At 41.8% G+C, this 20,909-nt stretch overlaps 1 protein-coding gene across 6 annotated transcripts in view; it reads right to left on the reverse strand.

The window, feature by feature from the left end:
• Positions 1-20,909, reverse strand: part of LOC137309714 (zinc finger protein 521-like) — a 618,054-nt gene that overhangs the window by 232,080 nt on the left and 365,065 nt on the right. The window lies entirely within an intron of this gene.

The following is a 20,909-nucleotide window of genomic DNA, read 5'->3' on the forward strand; positions in this document are numbered from 1 at the left end:
GCGGAGCAGGTGAAACACTAGTCTAGTTTAAAGAGAATCAGGTGAAACACTTGTCCAGTTTAACGCCAAGCAGGTGAAACACTAGTCCAGTTTAAAGAGAATCAGGTGAAACACTAGTCCAGTTTAAAGAGAATCAGGTGAAACACTAGTCTAGTTTAAAGCGGAGGAGGTGAAACACTAGTCTAGTTTAAAGGGAAGCAGGTGAAACACTAGTCCAGTTCAAAGGGAAGCAGGTGAAACACTCGTCTAGTTTAAAGGGAAGCAGGTGAAACACTCGTCTAGTTTAAAGCGGAGGAGGTGAAACACTGGTCTAGTTTGAAGTGAAGCAGGTGAAACACGAGTCTAGTTTAAAGTCAAAGCAGGTGAAACACAAGTCTAGTTTAAAGCAAAGGAGGTGAAACACGAGTCGAGTTTAAAGTCCAAGCAGGTGAAACACTCGTCTAGATTAAAGTGGAGCAGGTGAAACACTTGTCCAGTTTAAAGTGAAGCAGGTGAAACACTAGTCAAGTTGAAAGTCCAAGCAGGTGAAACACGAGTCAAGTTGAAAGTCCAAGCAGGTGAAACACGAGTCAAGTTTAAAGTCCAAGCGGGTGAAACACTAGTCTAGTTTAAAGTCAAAGCAGGTGAAACACTGGTCTAGTTTAAAGCGAAGCAGGTGAAACACTCGTCTAGTTTAAAGTCAAAGCAGGTGAAACACTAGTCAAGTTGAAAGTCCAAGCAGGTGAAACACCAGTCTCGTTTAAAGTCCAAGCAGGTGAAACACTTGTCTAGCTGAAAGTGAAGCAGTTGTAACACTAGTCTGGTTTAAAGTGAAGCAGGTGAAACACTAGTCTAGTTTAAAGTCAAAGCAGGTGAAACACAAGTCTAGTTTAAAGTGAAGCAGGTGAAACACGAGTCTAGTTTCAAGGCAAGCAGGTGAAACACGAGTCCAGTTTAAAGTGAAGCAGGTGAAACACGAGTCGAGTTTAAAGTCAAAGCAGGTGAAACACAAGTCTAGTTTAAAGTTAAGCAGGTGAAACACGAGTCTAGTTTCAAGGCAAGCAGGTGAAACACGAGTCCAGTTTAAAGTGAAGCAGGTGAAACACGAGTCGAGTTTAAAGTCCAAGCAAGTGAAACACTCGTCTAGATTAAAGTGGAGCAGGTGAAACACTTGTCCAGTTTAAAGTGAAGCAGGTGAAACACTAGTCTAGTTTAAAGGCAAGCATGTGAAACACTTGTCCAGTTTAAAGGCAAGCATGTGAAACACTTGTCCAGTTTAAAGTCAAAGCAGGTGAAACACTAGTCAAGTTTAAATTCCAAGCAGGTGAAACACGAGTCAAGTTTAAAGTCCAAGCCGGTGAAACACGAGTCTAGTTTGAAGTGAAGCAGGTGAAACACTAGTCTAGTTTAAAGCGGAGCAGGTGAAACACTAGTCTAGTTAAAAGCCAAGCAGGTTTAATACTAGTCTAGTTTAAAGAGAAACAGGTGAAACACTAGTCTAGTTTAAAGTGAAGCAGGTGAAGTACTAGTCCAGTTTAAAGTGAAGCTGGTGTAACACTAGTCTAGTTTAAAGTGAAGCAGGTGTAACACTAGTCTAGGTTAAAGCAAAGCAGGTGAAATACCAGTCTAGTTTAAAGCAAAGCAGGTGAAACACTAGTCTAGCTGAAAGTGAAGCAGTTGTAACACTAGTCTAGTTTAAAGTGAAGCAGGTGAAACACTAGTCTAGTTTAAAGTCAAAGCAGGTGAAACACAAGTCTAGTTTAAAGTGAAGCAGGTGAAACACTGGTCTAGTTTCAAGTGAAGCAGGTGAAACACTGGTCTAGTTTAAAGCCAAGCAGGTGAAACACTAGTCTAGTTTAAAGTCCAAGCAGGTGAAACACTAGTCTAGTTTAAAGGGAAGAAGGTGAAACACTAGTCTAGTTTAAAGCGAAGCAGGTGAAACACTAGTCTAGTTTAAAGTCCAAGCAGGTGAAACACTAGTCTAGTTTAAAGGGAAGAAGGTGAAACACTAGTCTAGTTTAAAGTGGAGCAGGTGAAACACTAGTCCAGTTTAAAGCGGAGCAGGTGAAACACTAGTCTAGTTTAAAGCGGAGCAGGTGAAACACTAGTCCAGTTTAAAGGGAAGCAGGTGAAACACTCGTCTAGTTTAAAGCGGAGCAGGTGAAACACTAGTCTCGTTTAAAGTCCAAGCAGGTGAAACACTCATCTCGTTTAAAGTCCAAGCAGGTGAAACACTCGTCTAGTTTAAAGTCCAAGCAGATGAAACACTGGTCAATTTTAAAGTCGAAGCAGGTGAAACACGAGTCTAGTTTAAAGCGGAGCAGGTAAAACACTAGTCCAGTTTAAAGAGAATCAGGTGAAACACTTGTCCAGTTTAACGCCAAGCAGGTGAAACACTAGTCCAGTTTAAAGAGAATCAGGTGAAACACTAGTCTAGTTTGAAGCGGAGCAGGTGAAACACTAGTCCAGTTTAAAGGGAAGAAGGTGAAACACTCGTCTAGTTTAAAGGGAAGCAGGTGAAACACTAGTCTAGTTTAAAGCGGAGGAGGTGAAACACTAGTCTAGTTTAAAGGGAAGCAGGTGAAACACTCGTCTAGTTTAAAGCGGAGGAGGTGAAACACTCGTCTAGTTTGAAGTGAAGCAGGTGAAACACGAGTCTAGTTTAAAGTCAAAGCAGGTGAAACACAAGTCTAGTTTAAAGCAAAGCAGGTGAAACACGAGTCGAGTTTAAAGTCCAAGCAGGTGAAACACTCGTCTAGATTAAAGTGGAGCAGGTGAAACACTTGTCCAGTTTAAAGTGAAGCAGGTGAAACACTAGTCAAGTTGAAAGTCCAAGCAGGTGAAACACGAGTCAAGTTGAAAGTCCAAGCAGGTGAAACACGAGTCAAGTTTAAAGTCCAAGCGGGTGAAACACTAGTCTAGTTTAAAGTCAAAGCAGGTGAAACACTGGTCTAGTTTAAAGCGAAGCAGGTGAAACACTCGTCTAGTTTAAAGTCGAAGCAGGTGAAACACTAGTCAAGTTGAAAGTCCAAGCAGGTGAAACACCAGTCTAGTTTAAAGTCAAAGCAGGTGAAACACTGGTCTGGTTTGAAGTGAAGCAGGTGAAACACTAGTCTAGATTAAAGCCAAGCAAGTGAAACAATAGTCTAGTTTAAAGCGGAGCAGGTGAAACACTAGTCTAGTTAAAAGCCAAGCAGGTTAAATACTAGTCTAGTTTGAAGAGAAACAGGTGAAGTACTAGTCTAGTTTAAAGTGAAGCTGGTGTAACACTAGTCTAGTTTAAAGTGAAGCAGGTGAAGTACGAGTCCAGTTTAAAGTGAAGCTGGTGTAACACTAGTCTAGTTTAAAGTGAAGCAGGTGAAACACTTGTCTAGCTGAAAGTGAAGCAGTTGTAACACTAGTCTGGTTTAAAGTGAAGCAGGCGAAACACTAGTCTAGTTTAAAGTGAAGCAGGTGAAACACTAGTCTAGTTCAAAGCAAAGCAGGTGAAACACTTGTCTAGCTGAAAGTGAAGCAGTTGTAACACTAGTCTGGTTTAAAGTGAAGCAGGTGAAACACGAGTCTAGTTTGAAGTCCAAGCAGGTGAAACACTAGTCTAGTTTAAAGGGAAGCAGGTGAAACACGAGTCTAGTTTAAAGGGAAGCATGTGAAACACTAGTCTAGTTTAAAGTGAAGCAGGTGAAACACTAGTCTCGTATGAAGAGAAGCAGGTGAAACATGAGTCTAGTTTAAAGTCCAAGCAGGTGAAACACTCGTCTAGTTTAAAGTCCAAGCAGGTGAAACACTCGTCTAGTTTAAAGAGAAGCAGGTGAAACACTTGTCTAGCTGAAAGTGAAGCAGTTGTAACACTAGTCTGGTTTAAAGTGAAGCAGGTGAAACACTAGTCTAGTTTAAAGTCAAAGCAGGTGAAACACAAGTCTAGTTTAAAGTGAAGCAGGTGAAACACGAGTCTAGTTTCAAGGCAAGCAGCTGAAACACTAGTCTAGTTTCAAGTCCAAGCAGGTGAAACACTAGTCTAGTTCAAAGGGAAGCAGGTGAAACACGAGTCTAGTTTAAAGGGAAGAAGGTGAAACACTAGTCTAGTTTAAAGCGGAGCAGGTGAAACACTAGTCCAGTTTAAAGGGAAGCAGGTGAAACACTCGTCTAGTTTAAAGCCAAGCAGGTGAAACACGAGTCTAGTTTAAAGAGAAGCAGGTGAAACACTCGTCTAGTTTAAAGTCCAAGCAGGTGAAACACTAGTCCAGTTTAAAGGGAAGCAGGTGAAACACTCGTCTAGTTTAAAGCCAAGCAGGTGAAACACTAGTCTCGTATGAAGAGAAGCAGGTGAAACATGAGTCTAGTTTAAAGTCCAAGCAGGTGAAACACTCGTCAAGTTTAAAGTCCAAGCAGGTGAAACACTCATCTAGTTTAAAGTCCAAGCAGGTGAAACACTCGTCTAGTTTAAAGTCCAAGCAGATGAAACACTGGTCAATTTTAAAGTCGAAGCAGGTGAAACACGAGTCTAGTTTAAAGCGGAGCAGGTGAAACATTCGTCTCGTTTAAAGAGAATCAGGTGAAACACTGGTCCAGTTTAACGCCAAGCAGGTGAAACACTAGTCCAGTTTAAAGAGAATCAGGTGAAACACTAGTCTAGTTTAAAGGGAAGAAGGTGAAGCACTAGTCTCGTTTGAAGGGAAGCCGGTGAAACACTAGTCCAGTTTAAAGGGAAGCAGGTGAAACACTAGTCTAGTTCAAAGGGAAGCAGGTGAAACACTAGTCTAGTTCAAAGGGAAGCAGGTGAAACACTCGTCTAGTTTAAAGCGGAGGAGGTGAAACACTGGTCTAGTTTGAAGTGAAGCAGGTGAAACACTTCTCCAGTTTAAAGAGAAACAGGTGAAACACTAGTCTAGTTTAAAGTGAAGCAGGTGAAACACGAGTCTAGTTTAAAGGCAAGCATGTGAAACACTTGTCCAGTTTGAAGTCAAAGCAGGTGAAACACCAGTCTAGTTTAAAGTCAAAGCAGGTGAAACACTGGTCTAGTTTAAAGCGAAGCAGGTGAAACACTCGTCTAGTTTAAAGTCAAAGCAGGTGAAACACTAGTCAAGTTGAAAGTCCAAGCAGGTGAAACACGACTCAAGTTTAAAGTCCAAGCGGGTGAATCACTAGTCTAGTTTAAAGCCAAGCAAGTGAAACACTAGTCTAGTTTAAAGCGGAGCAGGTGAAACACTAGTCTAGTTAAAAGCCAAGCAGTTTAAATACTAGTCTAGTTTAAAGAGAAACAGGTGAAGTACTAGTCTAGTTTAAAGTGAAGCTGGTGTAACACTAGTCTAGTTTAAAGTGAAGCAGGTTAAATACTAGTCTAGTTTAAAGAGAAACGGGTGAAACACTAGTCTATTTTAAAGCAAAGCAGGTGAAACACTTGTCGAGCTGAAAGTGAAGCAGTTGTAACACTAGTCTGGTTTAAAGTGAAGCAGGCGAAACACTAGTCTAGTTTCAAGTGAAGCAGGTGAAACACGAGTCTAGTTTCAAGGCAAGCAGGTGAAACACTAGTCTAGTTTAAAGCGGAGCAGGTGAAACACTCGTCTAGTTTAAAGGGAAGCAGGTGAAACACGAGTCCAGTTTAAAGAGAAGCAGGTGAAACACGAGTCTAGTTTAAAGCAGAGCAGGTGAAACACGAGTCAATTTTATAGTCGAAGCAGGTGAAACACTTGTCTAGTTTAAAGTCCAAGCAGGTGAAACACTTGTCTAGTTTAAAGTCCAAGCGGGTGAAACACTCGTCTAGTTTAAAGCCAAGCAGATGAAACACGAGTCAATTTTAAAGTCGAAGCAGGTGAAACACTTGTCTAGTTTAAAGTCGAAGCAGGTAAAACACTAGTCTAGTTTAAAGCGGAGCAGGTGAAACATTCGTCTCGTTTAAAGAGAATCAGGTGAAACACTAGTCCAGTTTAACGCCAAGCAGGTGAAACACTAGTCCAGTTTAAAGAGAATCAGGTGAAACACTAGTCTAGTTTAAAGGGAAGAAGGTGAAGCACTAGTCTCGTTTAAAGGGAAGCAGGTGAAACACTAGTCCAGTTTAAAGGGAAGCAGGTGAAACACTAGTCTAGTTCAAAGGGAAGCAGGTGAAACACTCGTCTAGTTTAAAGCGGAGGAGGTGAAACACCAGTCTAGTTTGAAGTGAAGCAGGTGAAACACGAGTCTAGTTTAAAGCCAAGCAGGTGAAACACTCGTCTAGATTAAAGTGGAGCAGGTGAAACACTCGTCTAGTTTAAAGAGAAGCAGGTGAAACACGAGTCTAGTTTAAAGGCAAGCATGTGAAACACTTGTCCAGTTTGAAGTCAAAGCAGGTGAAACACCAGTCTAGTTTAAAGTCAAAGCAGGTGAAACACTGGTCTAGTTTAAAGCGAAGCAGGTGAAACACTCGTCTAGTTTAAAGTCAAAGCAGGTGAAACACTCGTCAAGTTGAAAGTCCAAGCAGGTGAAACACGAGTCAAGTTTAAAGTCCAAGCGGGTGAATCACTAGTCTAGTTTAAAGCCAAGCAAGTGAAACACTAGTCTAGTTTAAAGCGGAGCAGGTGAAACACTAGTCTAGTTAAAAGCCAAGCAGTTTAAATACTAGTCTAGTTTAAAGAGAAACAGGTGAAGTACTAGTCTAGTTTAAAGTGAAGCTGGTGAAACACTAGTCTAGTTTAAAACAAAGCAGGTGAAACACTTGTCGAGCTGAAAGTGAAGCAGTTGTAACACTAGTCTGGTTTAAAGTGAAGCAGGTGAAACACTAGTCTAGTTTAAAGTGAAGCAGGTGAAACACGAGTCTAGTTTCAAGGCAAGCAGGTGAAACACTAGTCTAGTTTAAAGCGGAGCAGGTGAAACACTCGTCTAGTTTAAAGGGAAGCAGGTGAAACACGAGTCCAGTTTAAAGAGAAGCAGGTGAAACACGAGTCTAGTTTAAAGCAGAGCAGGTGAAACACTCGTCTAGTTTAAAGCCAAGCAGATGAAACACGAGTCAATTTTAAAGTCGAAGCAGGTGAAAAACTTGTCTAGTTTAAAGTCCAAGCAGGTGAAACACTTGTCTAGTTTAAAGTGCAAGCGGGTGAAACACTCGTCTAGTTTAAAGCCAAGCAGATGAAACACGAGTCAATTTTAAAGTCGAAGCAGGTGAAACACTTGTCTAGTTTAAAGTCGAAGCAGGTAAAACACTAGTCTAGTTTAAAGTCCAAGCAGGTGAAACACTAGTCTAGTTTAAAGAGAAGCAGGTGAAACACGAGTCTAGTTTAAAGTCCAAGCGAGTGAAACACTAGTCTAGTTTAAAGAGAAGCAGGTGAAACACGAGTCTAGTTTTTTGCCAAGCAGGTGAAACACTAGTCTAGCATATAGCCAAGCAGGTGAAACACTAGCCGAGTTTAAAGCAAAGCCGGTGAAACACTAGTCTAGTTAAAAGCGTTGGAGGTGAAACACGAGTCTCGTTTAAAGTCCAAGCAGGTTAAACACTGGTCTAGTTTAAAGTGAAGCAGGTGAAACACTAGTCTCGTTTAAAGGAAAGCAGGTAAAACACTGGTTTAGTTCAAAGTCAAAGCAGGTGAAACACTGGTCTAGTTTAAAGTGAAGCAGGTGAAACACTGGTTTAGTTTAAAGTCAAAGCAGGTGAAACACGAGTCTAGTGTAAAGAGAAGCAGGTGAAACAATACTCTAGTTTAAATCCAGGCAGGAAAAACACTTGTCTGGTTATAAGCGAAGCAGGTGAAACACAAGGCTCGTTTAAAGCAAAGCAGGTGAAACACTCGTCTAGTTTAAAGTGAAGCAGGTGAAACACTCGTCCAGTTTAAAGCAAAGCAGGTGAAACACTGGTCTAGTTTACAGCAAAGCAGGTGAAACACGAGTCGAGTTTAAAGCAAAGCAGGTGAAACACGAGTCTAGTTTAAAGTCCAAGCAGGTGAAACACTAGTCCAGTTTATAGCCAAGCAGGTGAAACACTCGTCTAGTTTGAAGAGGAGCAGGTGAAGCACTAGTCAAGTTTAAAGTCCAAGCAGGTGAAACACGAGTCAAGTTTAAAGTACAAGCAGGTGAAACACTCGTCTGGTTTAAAGTCCAAGCAGGTGAAACACGAGTCAAGTTTAAAGTCCAAGCAGGTGAAACACTCGTCAAGTTTAAAGTCCAAGCAGGTGAAACACAAGTCTAGTTTGACGAGAAGCAGGTGAAGCACTAGTCAAGTTTAAAGTCCAAGCGGGTGAAACACTAGTCAAGTTTAAAGTCCAAGCAGGTGAAGCACTGGTCTCGTTTAAAGCAGAGCAGGTGAAACACTCGTCTAGTTTAAAGAGAATCAGGTGAAACACTCGTCCAGTTTAAAGCAGAGCAGGTGAAACACTGGTCAAGTCTAAAGTCTAAGCAGATGAAACACTCGTCTAGTTTAAAGTGGAGCAGGTGAAACACTAGTCTAGTTTAAGGGAAGCAGGTGAAACACTAGTCTAGTTCAAAGCAAAGCAGGTGAAACACTTGTCTAGCTGAAAGTGAAGCAGTTGTAACACTAGTCTGGTTTAAAGTGAAGCAGGTGAAACACGAGTCTAGTTTGAAGTCCAAGCAGGTGAAACACTAGTCTAGTTTAAAGGGAAGCAGGTGAAACATGCGTCCAGTTTAAAGGGAAGCAGGTGAAACATGCGTCCAGTTTAAAGGGAAGCAGGTGAAACATGCGTCCAGTTTAAAGGGAAGCAAGTGAAACAGTAGTCTAGTTTAAAGCGGAGCAGGTGAAACACTAGTCTAGTTTAAAGTCCAAGCAGGTGAAACACTCGTCTGGATTAAAGCGGAGCAGGTGAAACACTCGTGGAGTTTAAAGAGAAGCAGGTGAAACACGAGTCCAGTTGAAAGAGAAGCAGGTGAAACACGAGTCTAGTTTATAGCCAAGCAGGTGAAACACTCGTCTAGTTTCCAGCCAAGCAGGTAAAACACTAGTCTAGTTTAAAGCGAAGCAGGTGAAACACGAGTCTAGTTTAAAGTCCAAGCAGGTTAAACACTAGTCTAGTTTAAAGTGAAGCAGGTGAAACACGAGTCTAGTTAAAAGTCAAAGCAGGTGAAACACTGGTCTAGTTCAAAGCGAAGCAGGTGAAACACAAGTCAAGTTTCAAGTCAAAGCAGGTGAAACACTGGTCTAGTTTAAAGTAAAGCAGGTGAAACATGAGTCTAGTTTAAAGTCAAGCGGGTGAAACACTAGTCAAGTTTAAAGTCCAAGGAGGTGAAACACTCGTCAAGTTTAAAGTTCAAGCAGGTGAAACACTCGTCTAGTTTAAAGTCGAAGCAGGTGAAACACTAGTCAAGTTTAAAGTCCAAGCAGGTGAAACACTAGTCAAGTTTAAAGTCCAAGCAGGTGAAACACTCGTCTCGTTTAAAGTACAAGCAGGTGAAACACTCGTCAAGTTTAAAGTCCAAGCAGGTGAAACACTAGTCTAGTTTAAAGCAAAGCAGGTGAAACACTAGTCTAGTTTAAAGCAAAGCAGGTGAAACACTCGTCGAGTTCAAAGAGAATCAGGTGAAACACTAGTCTAGTTTAACGCCAAGCAGGTGAAACACGAGTCTCGTTTAAAGAGAATCAGGTGAAACACTAGTCCAGTTTAAAGCAGAGCAGGTGAAACACTAGTCAAGTCTAAAGTCTAAGCAGATGAAACACTGGTCTAGTATAAAGCGGAGCAGGTGAAACACTCGTCTAGTTTAAAGTGGAGCAGGTGAAACACGAGTCTAGTTTAAGGGAAGCAGGTGAAACACTAATCTAGTTTAAAGTCCAAGCAGGTGAAACACTAGTCTCGTGCAAAGAGAAGCAGGTGAAACACTATTCTAGTTTAAACCAGGCAGGAAAAACACTTGTCTAGTTAAAAGCGAAGCAGGTGAAACACTATTCTGGTTTTAAGTCAAAGCAGGTGAAACACTCGTCCAGTTTAAAGTGAAGCAGGTGAAACACTAGTCTAGTTTAAAGCAAAGCAGGTGAAACACTAGTCTAGTTTATAGAATCATAGAATCATAGAATCATAGAAGTTACAACATGGAAACAGGCCCTTCGGCCCAACATGTCCATGTCGCCCAGTTTATACCACTAAGCTAGTCCCAATTGCCTGCACTTGGCCCATATCCCTCGATACCCATCTTCCCCATGTAACTGTCCAAATGCTTTTTAAAAGACAAAATTGTACCCGCCTCTACTACTGCCTCTGGCAGCTCGTTCCAGACACTCACCACCCTTTGAGTGAAAAAATTGCCCCTCTGGATCCTTTTGTATCTCTCCCCTCTCACCTTAAATCTGTGCCCCCTCGTTATAGACTCCCCTACCTTTGGGAAAAGATTTTGACTATCGACCTTATCTATGCCCCTCATTATTTTATAGACTTCTATAAGATCACCCCTTAACCTCCTACTCTCCAGGGAATAAAGTCCCAGTCTGTCTAACCTCTCCCTGTAAGTCAAACCATCAAGTCCCGGTAGCATCCTAGTAAATCTTTTCTGCACTCTTTCTAGTTTAATAATATCCTTTCTATAATAGGGTGACCAGAACTGTACACAGTACTCCAAGTGTGGCCTCACCAATGCCCTGTACAACTTCAACAAGACATCCCAACTCCTGCATTCAATGTTCTGACCAATGAAACCAAGCATGCTGAATGCCTTCTTCACCACCCTATCCACCTGTGACTCCACTTTCAAGGAGCTATGAATCTGTACTCCTAGATCTCTTTGTTCTATAACTCTCCCCAACGCCCTACCATTAACGGAGTAGGTCCTGGCCCGATTCGATCTACCAAAATGCATCACCTCACATTTATCTAAATTAAACTCCATCTGCCATTCATCGGCCCACTGGCCCAATTTATCAAGATCCCGTTGCAATCCTAGATAACCTTCTTCACTGTCCACAATGCCACCAATCTTGGTGTCATCTGCAAACTTACTAACCATGCCTCCTAAATTCTCATCCAAATCATTAATATAAATAACAAATAACAGCGGACCCAGCACCGATCCCTGAGGCACACCGCTGGACACAGGCATCCAGTTTGAAAAACAACCCTCGACAACCACCCTCTGTCTTCTGTCGTCAAGCCAATTTTGTATCCAATTGGCTACCTCACCTTGGATCCCATGAGATTTAACCTTATGTAACAACCTACCATGCGGTACCTTGTCAAATGCTTTGCTGAAGTCCATGTAGACCACGTCTACTGCACAGCCCTCATCTATCTTCTTGGTTACCCCTTCAAAAAACTCAATCAAATTCGTGAGACATGATTTTCCTCTCACAAAACCATGCTGACTGTTCCTAATTAGTCCCTGCCTCTCCAAATGCCTGTAGATTCTGTCCCTCAGAATACCCTCTAACAACTTACCCACTACAGATGTCAGGCTCACTGGTCTGTAGTTCCCAGGCTTTTCCCTGCCGCCCTTCTTAAACAAAGGCACAACATTTGCTACCCTCCAATCTTCAGGCACCTCACCTGTAGCGGTGGATGATTCAAATATCTCTGCTAGGGGACCCGCAATTTCCTCCCTAACCTCCCATAACGTCCTGGGATACATTTCATCAGGTCCCGGAGATTTATCTACCTTGATGCGCGTTAAGACTTCCAGCACCTCCCTCTCTGTAATATGTACACTCCTCAAGACATCACTATTTATTTCCCCAAGTTCCCTAACATCCATGCCTTTCTCAACCGTAAATACCGATGTGAAATATTCATTCAGGATCTCACCCATCTCTTGTGGTTCCGCACATAGATGACCTTGTTGATCCTTAAGAGGCCCTACTCTCTCCCTTGTTACCCTTTTGCCCTTTATGTATTTGTAGAAGCTCTTTGGATTCACCTTTGCCTGATCTGCCAAAGCAATCTCATATCCCCTTTTTGCCCTCCTGATTTCTCTCTTAACTCTACTCCGGCAATCTCTATACTCTTCAAGGGATCCACTTGATCCCAGCTGCCTATGCATGTCATATGCCTCCTTCTTATTTTTGACTAGTGCCTCAATCTCCCGAGTCATCCAAGGTTCCCTACTTCTACCAGCCTTGCCCTTCACTTTATAAGGAATGTGCTTACACTGAACCCTGGTTAACACACTTTTGAAAGCCTCCCACTTACCAGACGTCCCTTTGCCTGCCAACAGACTCTCCCAATCAACTTCTGAAAATTCCTGTCTAATACCATCAAAATTGGCCTTTCCCCAATTTAGAATTTTAACTTTTGGGCCAGACCTATCCTTCTCCATAGCTATCTTAAAACTAATGGAATTATGATCACTGGTCCCAAAGTGATCCCTCACTAACACTTCTGTCACCTGCCCTTCCTTATTTCCCAAGAGGAGGTCAAGTTTTGCCCCCTCTCTAGTCGGGCCATCCACATACTGAATGAGAAATTCCTCCTGAATACACTCAACAAATTTCTCTCCATCCAAGCCCCTAATGCTATGGCTGTCCCAGTCAATGTTGGGAAAGTTAAAGTCCCCTACTATTACCACCCTATTTTTCTTGCAGCTGTCTGTAATCTCCTTACATATTTGCTCCTCAATTTCCCGTTGACTATTTGGGGGTCTGTAGTACAATCCTATCAAAGTGATCTCTCCCTTCTTATTTTTCAGTTCTACCCATATGGACTCAGTGGGCGAACCCTCGGATATATCCCCTCTCACTACTGCCGTGATGTTCTCCCTAATCAAGAACGCAACTCCCCCTCCTCTCTTACCTCCTGCTCTATCTTTCCTATAGCATCTGTACCCTGGAACATTGAGCTGCCAGTCCTGCCCCTCCCTTAGCCATGTTTCAGTAATAGCTATAACATCCCAGTCCCATGTACCCATCCATGCCCTGAGTTCATCTGCCTTGCCCATCAGACTTCTTGCATTGAAATAAATGCAGTTTAATCTAGTCTTCCCTTGGTCTTTGCCCTGCTTTCTCAGACCATCTGTCCGGTCATGTTCTGTACACTCTCCCTTACTGCCTTTTGTTTCTGTCACCACTTTATTTCCCACTGACTTCCTGCATCGGTTCCCATCCCCCTGCCACATTAGTTTAAACCCTCCCCAACAGCACTAGCAAACACTCCCCCTAGGACATTGGTTCCAGTCCTGCCCAGATGCAGACCGTCCAATTTGTACTGGTCCCACCTCCCCCAGAACCGGTTCCAATGGCCCAGGAATTTGAATCCCTCCCTCTTGCACCATCTCTCAAAGCATCTTTAAAGCAAAGCAGGTGAAACACTAGTCAAGTTTAAAGCAAAGCAGGTGAAACACTAGTCTAGTTTAAAGCAAAGCAGGTGAAACACTCGTCTAGATTAAAGCGGAGCAGGTGAAACACTAGTCCAGTTTAAAGTCCAAGCAGATGAAACACTAGTCTAGTTTAAAGTCCAAGCAGATGAAACACTAGTCTAGTTTAAAGTCCAAGCAGATGAAACACTTATCAAGTTTAAAGTCCAAGCAGGTGAAACACTAGTCTAGTTTAAAGAGAATCAGGTGAAACACTAGTCTAGTTTAAAGCAAAGCAGGTGAAACACTCGTCGAGTTCAAAGAGAATCAGGTGAAACACTAGTCTAGTTTAACGCCAAGCAGGTGAAACACGAGTCTCGTTTAAAGAGAATCAGGTGAAACACTAGTCCAGTTTAAAGCAGAGCAGGTGAAACACTAGTCAAGTCTAAAGTCTAAGCAGATGAAACACTGGTCTAGTATAAAGCGGAGCAGGTGAAACACTCGTCTAGTTTAAAGTGGAGCAGGTGAAACACTAGTCTCGTGCAAAGAGAAGCAGGTGAAACACTATTCTAGTTTAAACCAGGCAGGAAAAACACTTGTCTAGTTAAAAGCGAAGCAGGTGAAACACTATTCTGGTTTTAAGTCAAAGCAGGTGAAACACTCGTCCAGTTTAAAGTGAAGCAGGTGAAACACTAGTCTAGTTTAAAGCAAAGCAGGTGAAACACTAGTCTAGTTTAAAGCAAAGCAGGTGAAACACTAGTCAAGTTTAAAGCAAAGCAGGTGAAACACTAGTCTAGTTTAAAGTCCAAGCAGATGAAACACTAGTCTAGTTTAAAGTCCAAGCAGATGAAACACTTATCAAGTTTAAAGTCCAAGCAGGTGAAACACTAGTCTAGTTTAAAGAGAATCAGGTGAAACACTAGTCTAGTTTAAAGTCCAAGCAGATGAAACACTAGTCTAGTTTAAAGTCCAAGCAGATGAAACACGAGTCAATTTTAAAGTCGAAGCAGGTGAAACACGAGTCTAGTTTAAAGCAGAGCAGATGAAACACTAATGTAGTATAAAGAGAAGCAGGTGAAACACTAGTCTCGTTTAAAGCCAAGCAGGTGAAACACTAGTCTAGTTTAAAGCGGAGCAGGTGAAACACTGGTCTAGTTCATAGCCAAGCAGGTGAAACACTAGTCCAGTTTAAAGTCCAAGCAGATGAAACACAAGTCTAGTTTAAAGTCCAAGCAGATGAAACACTAGTCTAGTTTAAAGTCCAAGCAGATGAAACACTTATCAAGTTTAAAGTCCAAGCAGGTGAAACACTAGTCTCGTTCAAAGAGAATCAGGTGAAACACTAGTCTAGTTTAAAGTCCAAGCAGATGAAACACTAGTCTAGTTTAAAGTCCAAGCAGATGAAACACGAGTCAATTTTAAAGTCGAAGCAGGTGAAACACGAGTCTAGTTTAAAGCAGAGCAGATGAAACACTCATGTAGTATAAAGAGAAGCAGGTGAAACACTAGTCTCGTTTAAAGCGGAGCAGGTGAAACACTAGTCTAGTTTAAAGGGAAGCAGGTGAAACACGAGTCTAGTTTAAAGGGAAGCAGGTGAAACACGAGTCTAGTTTATAGCCAAGCAGGTGAAACACTCGTCTAGTTTATAGCCAAGCAGGTGAAACACGAGTCTAGTTTATAGTCAAGCAGGTGAAACACTAGTCTAGTTTATAGTCAAGCAGGTGAAACACTAGTCTCGTTTATAGTCAAGCAGGTGAAACAGTCGTCTAGTTTAAAGGGAAGCAGGTGAAACACTAGTCTAGTTTAAAGGGAAGCAGGTGAAACAGTCGTCTAGTTTAAAGCGGAGCAGGTGAAACACGAGTCTCGGTTAAAGCCAAGCAGGTAAAACACTAGTCTAGTTTAAAGCGAAGCAGATGAAACACGAGTCTCGTTTAAAGTCCAAGCAGGTTAAACACTAGTCTAGTTTAAAGTGAAGCAGGTGAAACACGAGTCTAGTTTCAAGGCAAGCAGGTGAAACACTAGTCTAGTTTAAAGTCCAAGCAGGTTAAACACTAGTCTAGTTTAAAGTGAAGCAGGTGAAACACGAGTCTAGTTTCAAGGCAAGCAGGTGAAACACTAGTCTAGTTTAAAGTCAAAGCAGGTGAAACACTAGTCTAGTTTAAAGTAAAGCAGGTGGAACACTGGTTTAGTTTAAAGTCAAAGCAGGTGAAACACTCGTCCAGTTTATAGTCTGAGCAGGTGAAACACTAGTCTAGTTTAAAGCGAAGCAGGTGAAACACTCGTCAAGTTTAAAGTCAAGCGGGTGAAACACTAGTCAAGTTTAAAGTCCAAGCAGGTGAAACACTCGTCTGGTTTAAAGTCCAAGCAGGTGAAACACGAGTCAAGTTTAAAGTCCAAGCAGGTGAAACACTTGTCAAGTTTAAAGTCCAAGCAGGTGAAACACTAGTCTAGTTTGAAGAGAAGCAGGTGAAACACTAGTCTCGTTTAAAGTCTCAGCAGGTGAAACACTCGTCTGGTTTAAAGTCCAAGCAGGTGAAACACGAGTCCAGTTTAAAGTCGAAGCAGGTGAAACACGAGTCTAGTTTAAAGCAGAGCAGATGAAACACTCATGTAGTATAAAGAGAAGCAGGTGAAACACGAGTCTCGTTTAAAGCCAAGCAGGTGAAACACTAGTCTAGTTTAAAGCGGAGCAGGTGAAACACTGGTCTAGTTCATAGCCAAGCAGGTGAAACACTAGTCTAGTTTAAAGGGAAGCAGGTGAAACACGAGTCTAGTTTATAGCCAAGCAGGTGAAACACTCGTCTAGTTTATAGCCAAGCAGGTGAAACACGAGTCTAGTTTATGGTCAAGCAGGTGAAACACGAGTCTAGTTTGTAGCCAAGCAGGTGAAACACTCGTCTAGTTTATAGCCAAGCAGGTGAAACACGAGTCTAGTTTATAGTCAAGCAGGTGAAACACTAGTCTAGTTTATAGTCAAGCAGGTGAAACACTAGTCTAGTTTATAGTCAAGCAGGTGAAACACGAGTCTCGTTTATAGTCAAGCAGGTGAAACAGTCGTCTAGTTTAAAGGGAAGCAGGTGAAACACTAGTCAAGTTTAAAGGGAAGCAGGTGAAACACTAGTCTAGTTTATAGTCAAGCAGGTGAAACACGAGTCTCGTTTATAGTCAAGCAGGTGAAACAGTCGTCTAGTTTAAAGCGGAGCAGGTGAAACACGAGTCTAGTTTAAAGTCAAAGCAAGTGAAACACCAGTCTAGTTTAAAGTCAAAGCAGGTGAAACACTAGTCTAGTTTAAAGGGAAGCAGGTGAAACACTAGTCTAGTTTATAGTCAAGCAGGTGAAACACGAGTCTCGTTTATAGTCAAGCAGGTGAAACAGTCGTCTAGTTTAAAGCGGAGCAGGTGAAACACTAGTCTAGTTTAAAGCGGAGCAGGTGAAACACTAGTCTAGTTTAAAGCGGAGCAGGTGAAACACGAGTCTAGTTTAAAGTCAAAGCAAGTGAAACACCAGTCTAGTTTAAAGTCAAAGCAGGTGAAAAACTAGTCTAGTTCAAAGCCAAGCAGGTGAAACACTCGTCTAGTTTAAAGAGAAGCAGGTGAAACACTTGTCGAGTTTAAAGTCCAAGCAGGTGAAACACGAGTCTAGGTTAAAGCCAAGCAGGTAAAACACTAGTCCAGTTTAAAGAGAAGCAGGTGAAACACTAGTCTAGTTTAAAGCGAAGCAGGTGAAACACTAGTCTCGTTTAAAGTCCAAGCAGGTTAAACACTAGTCTAGTTTAAAGTGAAGCAGGTGAAACACGAGTCTAGTTTCAAGGCAAGCAGGTGAAACACTAGTCTAGTTTAAAGTCCAAGCAGGTTAAACACTAGTCTAGTTTAAAGGGAAGCACTTGAAACATGCGTCTAGTTTAAAGGGAAGCAGGTAAAACACTAGTCTAGTTTAAAGCCAAGCAGGTGAAACACTAGTCTAGTTTAAAGGGAAGCAGGTTAAATACTAGTCTAGTTTAAAGAGAAACAGGTTAAACACTAGTCTAGTTGATATCCAAGCAGGTGAAACACTAGTCTAGTTTAAAGGGAAGCAGGTTAAATACTAGTCTAGTTCAAAGAGAAACAGGTTAAACACTAGTCTAGTTGATATCCAAGCAGGTGAAACACGAGTCTAGTTTATAGCCAAGCAGGTGAAACACTAGTCTCGTTTAAAGCGGAGAAGGTGAAACACTGGTCTAGTTTAAAGTCCAAGCAGGTGAAACACTAGTCTAGTTTAAAGTCCAAGCAGGTGAAACACTAGTCTAGTTTAAAGTGAAGCAGGTGAAACACGAGTCTAGTTTAAAGTCAAAGCAGGTGAAACACAAGTCAAGTTTCAAGTCAAAGCAGGTGAAACACTGGTCTAGTTTAAAGTAAAACCGGTTGAAACACTAGTCTAGTTTAAAGTCAAAGCAGGTGAAACACTAGTCAAGTTTAAAGTCCAAGCGGGTGAAACACTAGTCTAGTTCAAAGCCAAGCAGGTGAAACACTAGTCTAGTTTAAAGTCCAAGCAGGTGAAACACTCGTCTAGTTTAAAGTCCAAGCGGGTGAAACACTAGTCTAGTTTAAAGAGAAGCAGGTGAAACACTAGTCTAGTTTAAAGTCCAAGCAGGTGAAAAACTAGTCTAGTTCAAAGCCAAGCAGGTGAAACACTAGTCTAGTTTAAAGTCCAAGCAGGTGAAACACTCATCTAGTTTAAAGTCCAAGCGGGTGAAACACTAGTCTAGTTTAAAGAGAAGCAGGTGAAACACTAGTCTAGTTTCTAGCCAAGCAGGTGAAACACTCGTCTATTTTATAGCCAAGCTGGTGAAACACGAGTCTAGTTTAAAGAGAAGCAGGTGAAACACTAGTCTAGTTTCTAGCCAAGCAGGTGAAACACCAGTCCAGTTTAAAGCCAAGCCGGTGAAACACGAGTCTAGTTTAAAGAGAAGCAGGTGAAACACTCGTCTAGTTAAAAGCGTAGCAGGTGAAACACGAGTCTAGTTTAAAGCCAAGCAGGTAAAACACTAGTCTAGTTTAAAGCGAAGCAGGTGAAACACGAGTCTGGTTTAAAGTCCAAGCAGGTTAAACACTAGTCTCGTTTAAAGTGAAGCAGGTGAAACACGAGTCTAGTTTAAAGTCAAAGCAGGTGAAACACTAGTCCATTTAAAGTAAAACAGGTGGAACACTGGTTTAGTTTAAAGTCAAAGCAGGTGAAACACGAGTCCAGTTTATAGTCTGAGCAGGTGAAACACCAGTCTAGTTTAAAGTCCAAGCAGGTGAAACACTCGTCTGGTTTAAAGTCCAAGCAGGTGAAACACTCGTCTGGTTTAAAGCAAAGCAGGTGAAACACTAGTCTAGTTTAAAGTCAAAGCAGGTGAAACACTAGTCTAGTTTAAAGTAAAACAGGTGGAACACTGGTTTAGTTTAAAGTCAAAGCAGGTGAAACACGAGTCCAGTTTATAGTCTGAGCAGGTGAAACACCAGTCTAGTTTAAAGTCCAAGCAGGTGAAACACTCGTCTGGTTTAAAGTCCAAGCAGGTGAAACACGAGTCAAGTTTAAAGTCCAAGCAGGTGAAACACTAGTCCAGTTTAAAGCAAAGCATGTGAAACACTAGTCCAGTTTAAAGCAGAGCAGGTGAAACACTCGTCTAGTTTAAAGAGAATCAGGTGATACACTCGTCTAGTTTAACGCCAAGCAGGTGAAACACGAGTCTAGTTCAAAGAGAATCAGGTGAAACACTAGTCTAGTTTAAAGCAGAGCAGGTGAAACACTAGTTAAGTCTAAAGTCTAAGCAGATGAAACACTAGTCTAGTATAAAGCGGAGCAGCTGAAACACTCGTCTAGTTTAAAGTCCAAGAAGCTGAAACACTAGTCTAGTTTAAGGGAAGCAGGTGAAACACTAATCTAGTTTAAAGTCCAAGCAGGTGAAACACTAGTCTAGTTATAAGCGAAGCAGGTGAAACACTAGTCAAGTTTAAAGTCCAAGCAGGTGAAACACGAGTCTAGTTTCAAGCAAAGTTGGTGAAACACTAGTCCAGTTTAAAGCAGAGCACGTGAAACACTCGTCAAGTTTAAAGTCCAAGCAGGTGATACACTCGTCTAGTTTAAAGTCAAAGCAGGTGAAACACGAGTCAAGTTTAAAGTCCAAGCAGGTGAAACACTAGTCTAGTTCAAAGCCAAGCAGGTGACAAACTAGTCTAGTTCAAAGTCCAAGCAGGTGAAACACTGGTCTAGTTTAAAGAGAAGCAGGTGAAACACTAGTCTAGTTTAAAGTGAAGCAGGTGAAACACGAGTCTAGTTTCAAGGCAAGCAGGTGAAACACAAGTCTAGTTTAAAGTGAAAGCAGGTGAAACACTAGTCTAGTTTAAAGTAAAGCAGGTGAAACACTGGTCTAGTTTAAAGTCAAAGCAGGTGAGACACGAGTCCAGTTTATAGTCTAAGCAGGTGAAACACTAGTCTAGTTTAAAGCGAAGCAGGTGAAACACTGGTCAAGTTTAAAGTCCAAGCAGGTGAAACACTCGTCTTGTTTAAAGAGAATCAGGTGAAACACTAGTCTCGTTTATTGCCAAGCAGGTGAAACACGAGTCTCGATTAAAGTGAAGCAGGTGAAACACGAATCTAGTTTAAAGTCCAAGCAGGTTAAACACTAGTCTAGATTAAAGTGAAGCAGGTGAAACACAAATCTAGTTTAAAGGCAAGCAGGTGAAACACTAGTCTAGTTTAAAGCGAAGCAGATGAAACACTCGTCAAGTTTAAAGTCAAGCGGGTGAAACACGAGTCAAGTTTAAAGTCAAGCGGGTGAAACACTCGTCTGGTGTGAAGTCCAAGCAGGTGAAACACTAGTCTAGTTTAAAGGCAAACAGGTGAAACACTAGTCTAGTTTAAAGTCTAAGCAGGTAAAACACGAGTCCAGTTTAAAGCCAAGCAGGAAAAACACGAGTCCAGTTTAAAGAGAAGCAGGTGAAACACTAGTCTAGTTTAAAGAGAAGCAGGTGAAACACTAGACTAGTTTAAAGCCAAGCAGGCAAAACACTGGTCTAGTTTAAAGCGCAGCAGGTGAAACACGAGTCTAGTTTAAAGTCCAAGCAGGTGAAACACGAGTCTAGTTTAAAGCCAAGCAGGCAAAACACTGGTCTAGTTTAAAGCGAAGCAGGTGAAACACGAGTCTCGTTTAAAGTCCAAGCAGGTGAAACACTCGTCGAGCTTATCGCCAAGCAGTTGAAACACTCGTCTAGTTTATCGCCAAGCAGGTGAAACAGTAGACTAGTTTAAAGAGAAGCAGGTGAAACACGAGTCTAGTTTATAGCCAAACAGGTGAAACACTAGTCTAGTTTAAAGTGAAGCAGGTGAAACACTAGTCTAGTTTAAAGCAAAGCAGGTGAAACACGATTCTAGTTTAAAGTCCAAGCAGGTAAAACACTCGTCTGGATTAAAGCGGAGCAGGTGAAACACTAGACTAGTTTAAAGAGAAGCAGGTGAAACACTAGTCTAGTTGAAAGAGAAGCAGGTGAAACACTACTCTAGTTTAAAGAGAAGCAGGTGAAACACGAGTCTAGTTTAAAGTCCAAGCAGGTGAAAAACTCGTCTAGATTAAAGCGGAGCAGGTGAAACACTAGTCTAGTTCAAAGAGAAGCAGGTGAAACACGAGTCCAGTTTAAAGACAAGCAGGTAAAACACGAGTCGAGTTTAAAGCGAAGCAGGTGAAACACTGGTCTAGTTTAAAGTCCAAGCAGTTTAAACACTAGTC

The sequence above is a fragment of the Heptranchias perlo genome, chromosome 3 (assembly GCF_035084215.1).
Source record: "Heptranchias perlo isolate sHepPer1 chromosome 3, sHepPer1.hap1, whole genome shotgun sequence".
NCBI lineage: Eukaryota > Metazoa > Chordata > Chondrichthyes > Hexanchiformes > Hexanchidae > Heptranchias > Heptranchias perlo.